We start from the raw sequence: 9,500 nt of genomic DNA on the forward strand, positions 1-9,500 counted from the left end.
TTGCAGCTGCTTTTTGTATATCTGCTTCTGTCTCCTTGAACCCCAGTCGGCCTCGGCAGATGGCCGCTCACACTGAGCCTGGTTCTGCTGGAGGTTTCTTCCTGTTAAAAGGGAGTTTTTCCTCTCCACTGTCGCTACAAGCATGCTTAGTGTGAGGGATTGTATTTGAGTCAATGAGTCAATGCAATCAACTGGTTTTCCTTAGATAGAAAACTTTAAATCAATTTGACTGTATGTTCTGGTTGAACTGTAAAGTGCCTTGAGATGACTTGTGTTGTGAATTTGGCGCTATATAAATAAACTGAATTGAATTGAATTGAATGTTTTATGTCATTGTGGCAACTGTTAAGCCGATCATATAGTGTTACGACACTGGAATGCACAGGGCCAGAGCATATCTGGTACCTACACCATTACAGTTGCTACTGCTGCTGTGATTGGCAAAAAGCCCGACATGGGAGGCAGGTATCCAATGAGCTTAAAGGATTGTATTGATTGTCCCTCCCTTTTGTAAACACTTTCCACAGGAGCCTTTGCAGATAGATAATATTTAGAATTCAAATTGAACTACATGGATCAATCTGGCTGACAGGGTAACAATAGAGTTAAAAAACATTAAACAATAGATTAACAGAGTTAGGTAGAATTTACACTGTTAAGCATTATGTCCACCTACATGTTTTGTCCCCATTTTGCTGCCAGAAAAGACCTGATCCAGTATCAGGGTTTTATCGCCTTTTAAACCCTTCAATCCATGCAGTAGTCTCTAATACATACATATGATCACCTATGAGTCCTAAATGGAGCCTGCCGTTTGAAGGTATTTTTCCAACTGTTCACCAATTCAAAGCCTGCAAGTGACAGGTGTTGTTTACGGCATGTGTCGGACTTGCTGCAATAGGAAGCCATCATCTGCAAAGGAGGATTGTCATAGTTTTAGGAATCACCTAAGGGTCTATCTTAGACTGAAGCCAGAGTTTCACTCCCTGCCTCTACCTCCTCCAAACAGCCAACGTGGTTAATAATGCCTATCAGTCTCTGTCACTGTGGGCTGTGTACGTTCGCTCATGCATGTGGCCATTGAAAGATATGCTGTGTGTGTGTGTGTTTGGAAGGGGTGGTCACTGATAAAGCGCAGATAGTGTCCATCCATGACAGATGATGTACAGCTTGCTGTCTCTCCAGGCAGATTGGATTTTCAGGCCTGCTGATTTGCTGAGAGATGGTGACTGGACCTCCTTCAAAGACACCCTGCCCACACACACATCAACACACACACAATCACAGACACACCCACACCTGTTCATTCTCTGGGCACAAACTGAGCACATAAAACCCCACACACAACGATACTAATACACACAACAAAACGGTTTGTGCATATGTACACTCACAGCCCACTAACGTGTGCAAAAACACACACAGAAAACACACACACTTATATATTATTCTCCTGCCAAAGCCTTTAAAGGCAACCATGTGGAAATTGATCTCCATTTCTAAAGAGCGCAGATTCATTGTTACAACCCTCTTTCTCTCTTTCTCACATGCACAAACACACACACCCTGTCACTTTATTCCCAGATGGCCCACTGACACACAGCCACAGCCTCTTCAGTCTTACCTGTCGCCAATCAGCGGTGATTTTTGTTCATTTGTCTTCACTATTTATGGGCCCACAACAAAAGCCTGCGCGTGTTCAGTTCGTGTAGGTGTGTGTTTGTGTGAGCGTGTGCATGTTTATTGTAAAAACCGCATCACAAAGGACAAAGATGAATACAAACCGCTGTGTTTTTTTTCACCTCTTCGGTTGCTTTGAGCTTTGTGTGGTTTTTGTAAATATTAATAACGCACGCTGTTGTGCAGTCTTTAATATGTGGGAGGCTGGATTTCTACATTTCCATTTTACGCTAAAGTGTGCTCAGCAAGCAGACAAACAAAAGATCAAAAAGTGCTCGTGCATGGACACAGCACTGCGTAAAGTGTCTATTAATCCACACTCCTGTTTTCCCTTATGCTTCCCTAAATGCTCAAAAGTTTGACGAATGCCTTCCAGGTGGAAATTGTGTGAAAGACAAGCACACTGCCTGGTTGTTTGGGTAGCTGTTTGTAGAATCAGCAATGATCTCCTATTATAAGAAACAAAAATGGACTTTGTCCCTAAAGTATTTAGATCCTAAACATTTCCTGCTTTACTACTTTATAAATTAGGACCTCTTCATTTAACCATTGGGCCATAACCACAAAAAACCATGGAGTGCTACTTATTTCTGGTTTATTATGATACCCCTAAAGGTCAGCCAATGGAGGTGCTATAAATGAAATCACAAGGAGACATTCTTGACTTTGCCCTTATAGATCATAATCTTATGCTTCTACGAATCAGTGACATCAGAGGACATCAGGGGTGCTGTACTGACACCTTTACCTTAACCACTGAATAAAAAACTTAACAAAGGTAATAATCATCGGTCCAAAGGAGGAGAGATGCAGAGCTTCAGCTTCAGCTCGTACAGCTAGAAACCACTGATTATGGCCGAAATATTGGTCTAATGATGGACTCAGTCCTGAACCTTCAGAGGTAAATAAAGGCAGTTACTAATTCAGCCTTTTATCACCTGAAGAACATTTCCAAGAACAAAAGACTTATGTCCAAGCAGGATGTATAAAAAGTCATTCATGCATTTATCTTCAGTAGAATTGATTACTGTAACAGTGTCTTCATAGGTTTGCTTAAAATGTCCATCAGACAGCTGCAGCTGATCCAAAACCCTGCTGCCCGTGTTCTCACTAGAACTAAGAAAGTAGAGCACATCAGCCCAGTTCTGGCTCCCTGTAGCTTAGAGAAGAGACTTTAAAAACCTTCTGTTAGTCTATAAATCACTGAATGGATCAGCACCTCAATACAAACAGATTTTTTGTCAGTATATCAACCTCTCAGACCACTCAGATCTTCTAGTACCAGCCTTCTCTGTACATCCAGAACTAGAACCAAACATGGCCGCCCACCCTGAGCGTTGTTCTGCTGGAGGTTTCTTCCTGTTAAAAGGGGGGTTTCCCTCTCTACTGTTGCTGCATGCTCAGTGAGAGATTGCTGAAGAGTCAACAAAATGCAAGCAAAAATCAATACCAAAAGCTTGTCCAGGAAGAGCATGTCTTGTAAGTGGATGTGACTGGATGTAATCCACTGGTTTTCCTTGACAGAAACCTTTAACCAATTTCACTGTATTGTCTCTGTTGAAATGAAATGTGTTGAGAATTGGTCTTATATAAATAAACTGAATAGAATTGAATAGAAGCCGCTTTTTTTGCTCCTTTGCTCCACTTATGTTGAATAAACGTCCAGAAGACTGTAACAGTGCAGAAGCCATAGTTAAAAAAGCCATCTGTTTAGAACTGCCTTTGACTGTTCAGGTTAAACTGTTAACTGAGGTAACATATCCATTACTGTAAAAATGTCCACAACTGTATATTGATTATTTATTCTCAAGATACACAGTATTTGCGTGACCACATTAAACACATTTGCTGTAAACTTTGCTGCTCTAACATCTCAGTTTCCCCATTGCGGGACAATAAAGGGATTTTTTTATTGTATTCTATCATTAGCTTAAGGTTGTGGTCCAACTTTTCTTTTTTTTTTAAACTACCAGCTTTTATCGTGTTTTTATCTTAATTTTGCTTTTATTTTCCATATTTTATTGTGTAATTCATGTAAAGCACTAAATTGTCTTTGTGCTGAGTTGTGCTATGCTAGATACACTATATTGCCAAAAGTATTTGCTCGCCCATCCAAATTATTGGAATCAGGTGTTCCAATCACTTCCATGGCCACAGGTGTATAAATTCAAGCACCTAGGCATGCAGACTGTTTTTACAAACATTTGTGAAAGAATGGGTCGCTCTCAGGAGCTCAGTGAATTCCAGCGTGGAACTGTGATAGGATGCCACCTGTGCAACAAATCCAGTCGTGAAATTTCCTCGCTCCTAAATATTCCACAGTCAACTGTCAGCTGTATTATAAGAAAATGGAAGTGTTTGGGAACGACAGCAACTCAGCCACGAAGTGGTAGGCCACGTAAACTGACGGAGCGGGGTCAGCGGATGCTGAAGCGCATAGTGCGAAGAGGTCGCCAACTTTCTGCAGAGTCAATCACTACAGACCTCCAAACTTCATGTGGCCTTCAGATTAGCTCAAGAACAGTGCGCAGAGAGCTTCATGGAATGGGTTTCCATGGTCGAGCAGCTGCATCCAAGCCATACATCACCAAGTGCAATGCAAAGCGTCGGATGCGGTGGTGTAAAGCACGCCGCCACTGGACTCTAGAGCAGTGGAGACCCGTTCTCTGGAGTGACGAATCGCGCTTCTCCATCTGGCAATCTGATGGACGGGTCTGGGTTTGGCGGTTGCCAGGAGAACGGTACTTGTCTGACTGCATTGTGCCAAGTGTAAAGTTTGGTGGAGGGGGGATTATGGTGTGGGGTTGTTTTTCAGGAGCTGGGCTTGGCCCCTTAGTTCCAGTGAAAGGAACTCTGAATGGTTCAGCATACCAAGACATTTTGGACAATTCCATGCTCCCAACTTTGTGGGAACAGTTTGGAGCTGGCCCCTTCCTCTTCCAACATGACTGTGCACCAGTGCACAAAGCAAGGTCCATAAAGACATGGATGACAGAGTCTGGTGTGGATGAACTTGACTGGCCTGCACAGAGTCCTGACCTCAACCCGATAGAACACCTTTGGGATGAATTAGAGCGGAGACTGAGAGCCAGGCCTTCTCGTCCAACATCAGTGTGCGACCTCACAAATGCGCTTCTGGAAGAATGGTCAAAAATTCCCATAAACACACTCCTAAACCTTGTGGACAGCCTTCCCAGAAGAGTTGAAGCTGTTCTAGCTGCAAAGGGTGGACCGACGTCATATTGAACCCTATGGATTAGGAACGGGATGTCACTTAAGCTCATATGTGAGTCAAGGCAGGTGAGCAAATACTTTTGGCAATATAGTGTAGATAAACTTGCCTTGCCTTTGACACACATCTACATAAAGTGTAATGCGATGCCGCATAGTTTCAGGCAAATTCTTGATGCTTCTGGTTTCCAAAGGATCATTAGAAGCCACATCAAACAGACGCTGCAGGTTGCGGTTAATAGTTAACAGTGGGTTAACTGTGTTACATGAATGGGAACCCAATGGAACCCCCTGAGGGCCTCCACTGACTCATTCTAGCATAATGTTTCTTCAGCTGAACTAGAAATACTTTTAGTCTAATTCTGTTCCATCCCACCAACAATGACTGGACCACTGGTCTACGGCAGCTGAGGGGTGACATGAGGCCAGGAACGCCTCGGACCAGGTGATTACTGTGGAAAATACTTAGGTTTGAGAGGAGTTTGGGGAGGGTATGGAGGCGATAATAGCTAACCATGCAACGCCTCAGGCAAAGGAATTGCTCTGCCAGCAGTTTTTCAGTGAAGGTTTAGTGGGGGAGCTGCTGATCTCAATGGAACGGCTACTCCTCAATTTATCACACCTTCCCTGGTGGGAGTAGAGGATGAGGACTCAGAGTTGGACTCGCTCATCACCACCCAGGCCCACAATAAGCCCAAGCTCCTGGTCATGGTGGGCCTGATGAGCTTTTTTACTGGAATACTAGAGTGGTGGCTCTCATCCACTGGAAGAGGGAGCAGACGGTGAAATCAAACTACAGGGGAATCCATTATCAACCAATCAACCTACTTAATTTCAATAACACAATAAAATAACATAAAAATGTTTCAAAGCGCTGCACAAATTAAGAGAACAAACATATTAAAATAATTAGAAATACTTTCACAAAAAAATGAATTATTCAAAGTTAATATATATGGAGAATTACACTGTTCATTTGTTAAAAGCGAGCAAACAAGACGAGACTTAAGTTTTTGGCCAAAAAGTAAAAAAATAGCCTTTATGGTCTGTTTTTCTACCAATTTAGAGGTTTTGGTAAAAAACAAATCACTTTTCTGATAGTCTGCTTTTAAATTAACTACAAAAAAAGTTAAGCTTTAAGGTAAAAAAGAAAGAACAAAGAAACAAAACAAAAAATCAACACAATAAATAATTTAGATATATCAGTGTGTGATTGTTGGGGGGAAGGGGCTCCTGAGGTTCTTCTTTCCCCCCATTCTGGTCACGTGATGTTTGCTAGTTTCCTCCAAAATGGCAAAAACATCAGCAGCAGCTCAAAAACAAACGGATTTAGAAGAATCAGCTTATCTACTCTTCTTAACTGCGTCCCGGAGCAAAACAGAATTTTTGGATTAACTGATCTCCTCTGTGAGCTTCTGCGATGATTCCAGTAATGAAGTACATTTCTGTGTAATAACATGGAGCTTTTTGTTAACCCCCCTCCCCAATTGATTCATTTGTCAAATCCGGTACGGATAAAAAAAAAAAGGCCAGGAGAGCTGAGAATGGGTCCTGGATCGTATCCTGGCTGGGTCTGGTTTTATTTCAGGAAAGTTAGCTTTCAGCTTATTAAAACCGTTTTAAAGCAAATTGTCTGAAAATGGAACCATTTCACACGGTAAGTCATTTCATGTGAGGGTTTTTCAGAGAATTCCCTGGTTTGCTTTAATCTGCAAACACTCATGTAATTATGTTTCTAAGTTTGACCTTCTCTGCACAGACACATGTGTATGTCTGCTTTGAACTTTGCTGTTCTTGGTGGTAATTTAATTCTTGGTCTAGAATCCGTAAAAATTCCTGGAATTCTTCCAGGCAACTGTCTGGGTGTTGATAATACTTTAAGTTTTTTTCATTTCTCCTTTATTTAATCACAGAAAAGATGAATCCAAAGTTTCACATGATCATTTCCTTTTAAGGTATTATTTCAAACAGCAAACCTTACTGTGTTTCTTAATGATTTTTATTCACTCTGTTTGACCTTGAATAACTTATATTTACTTTTTATGTTTCCAGGTTTCTTGTTATAAAATTTAACCTTAAATTTCACTACATTTATTCTCTGGGGCAAAAAATAGATGCCTAGATAGAAATAGATGTTGCCTATGCTTTTAAAACATTTTGTACAACCAATAGGGTGCCATTTAGTCTTCTCCTCTAATGTGTTTCTTAGGTTTTACATCCGACACCCCATCGGTCAATTTTGTGTTTGATTAGTCACTTCTGTGCTGGTTCGCTGATGTGTTCTTTTTAGATAATTATTCTGCTCAACCACAACAAAAAAGTGTCTTGTTTGCTCGTTGCACCCAACATTTTTGTTTAAATTGAAATTGTAAATTAAAGAAATAATGTAAGGTTTCCAGGGCTTTGGAGAGGAAACCCCACTGCATCACACACCCTCCACTGTGCTTATAGTATACTTACACCATGCTGTCTATATGTTTAGGCTTTCATGGCACTGAGTCAGACCATCTCACTCCCTGTGACAAAAGTCCAAAATTGTCAAGATGAAATCTCTGTCATGTTAGACAGGAATTTTTTGCCTTTTTTATTTTTTTTCCAAGAGGCAAACACTTATTTAGTGTTTTTTTTTTTATTCTTTGTTTAGGAAACACTTTCAGTTTATTCCTCACAATCAGTCTCTTACTTCCTGTATTTAAAGTTTAATGGATAGGTCACGGTGTGTTAAAATCTTATTGAAAAAGAAATCACTTAATTACTGTAGTATTTAAATTAATACTAAATGAAACAAGCATGGTAAAAAAAAATAAAAAAAAACACTTTTAAAATGTTCAAACCTGTTGGTGATGGTGAAACAACTGTTTGATGGATACTGGCTTGTTCTTTTTTTCATTCTGTTTTATGTGAGCGGGTCATTATCTGGCCTTGTGACAAAAATCCAGCCCTGTGTCATATTTACACTACAGGGAAACAGGAAGTGATTCATTTATTCCTGGAAAACTCTAGATTACCTATAAATATATATTATAAGGAAATATTCCAACCTTAAAAGCGCTTTTAATTTCCTGCTCTTTATTCAAATGAATTAGAAAAAAAGCACTGCTTTTTTAACGCATTGTTTTTATTATCTTTAACACAATTATGGTTAGAGACGCAGTCTTATTTTCCAATCACAGACTAATACTAATTGTTACCTTACTTAAGTAGAAATTTAGGCTATCTATAATTTATTGAAGTAATTATTTTTCAGACAGCTCCTTACTTTCAGACAACTACTCTATACATGTTTTTGCAAGTATCTCTACTTTCTACTCCTTAAAATCTAAAAACAGACTCTATTTTAAGCTCATTTTAGTTATGGCCTGTTGGTATTAAACAAAAAAATACAAAACATCAAAAATTATTTGTTTCATCCAGACAATAATTTCTTTGTAGTTGAACTCATTGCAGCACCAATCTGTTGTTTGCAACACACCAAAATAATTGTTTTCAAGATGATGCAAAGTTAAATTTGATAATGTTACCATTAGTTATAAAACTATGAAAATTAAGTATACGAAACACCCAGAATTGCAGATAAAGTTTCCTAATGCAATTCAATAACCAATATAAGGTTTTTGGAAGTTTTATCCAGAATTGTAGAAACTTTTTCCTTTAATAGGCTAATGCAGTAAAGCTTCTGTCTTTATTTTTTTTCCTGCAATGCTTTTACTGTTATACTCCAAGCAGCTTTAAAAATGGCACTTTTACATTTTTACTTGAGTAAAAAGCTTAATTTGTTACTCTAACTTCAACAAAAGTATTTTTAAACCATATAATTTATACTTCTAATTGAGTAATAAACTTTATTACTTTTGACACTTCTGCCAATTTCAATCCAATTTTGTTCTAAATCAAGCAAACTGCCAGCGGTGTGAATAAATGTTGTGTTTTTAGGGTTATGTGGAAGTGGAAGCGCTTCAATGTTACGATCACTATGTGCTGAAATCTTAAGCTCAAACACACATGATCCACTGATGTATCAGAGGAGCATTTTAACATTTCGTAATCATTTCAATGCATTTCTTAGGAAACTAAAAATCATGCTCTACTTGAGCTGTTTACTCCTATAGCCCCTTTACTGCAGAGCATTTCTCAAAGGACTGGAGACTTGCTGTTAAAAACAGACTCCCACACCTTCAGGCAGGACACTGTCTTACTCCCTGTCCCAGTTTCAACACAGAGTCGTGTCTGTGCCCCATTTTCCTAACCAGGTCTCGCTATTGAATCACACATGATCAATCAAGTTTTTTTTTTTAATTCTTTTTCATTCCCACTCTAGCTTCAGATGATACCAAGGCATTTCTTTTTCAAAAAGAAGAATTTTTCAGAGCTCCAAGCTTACTAGATGTGAGGTGCCTTATGCTGACCTACCCTGCTCATCAGAAGTTACTCTCCACCAGCATGGATCTAACTTCAACAATTCTCTTTGAGTTTCATTAGACAGAGTAAAGACATTCCCTGAATTTGAATAAACAAATTTGGTGCACACCGTTCTTACAAGGTTTTCTTAAACTTGCAAGACTAAAATTTTTAATATTTTCTGAAATGTC

This window comes from Cyprinodon tularosa, unplaced genomic scaffold (genome assembly GCF_016077235.1).
Source record: "Cyprinodon tularosa strain WSP-4 unplaced genomic scaffold, ASM1607723v1 ctg45, whole genome shotgun sequence".
In the NCBI taxonomy this organism is placed as follows: Eukaryota; Metazoa; Chordata; class Actinopteri; order Cyprinodontiformes; family Cyprinodontidae; genus Cyprinodon; species Cyprinodon tularosa.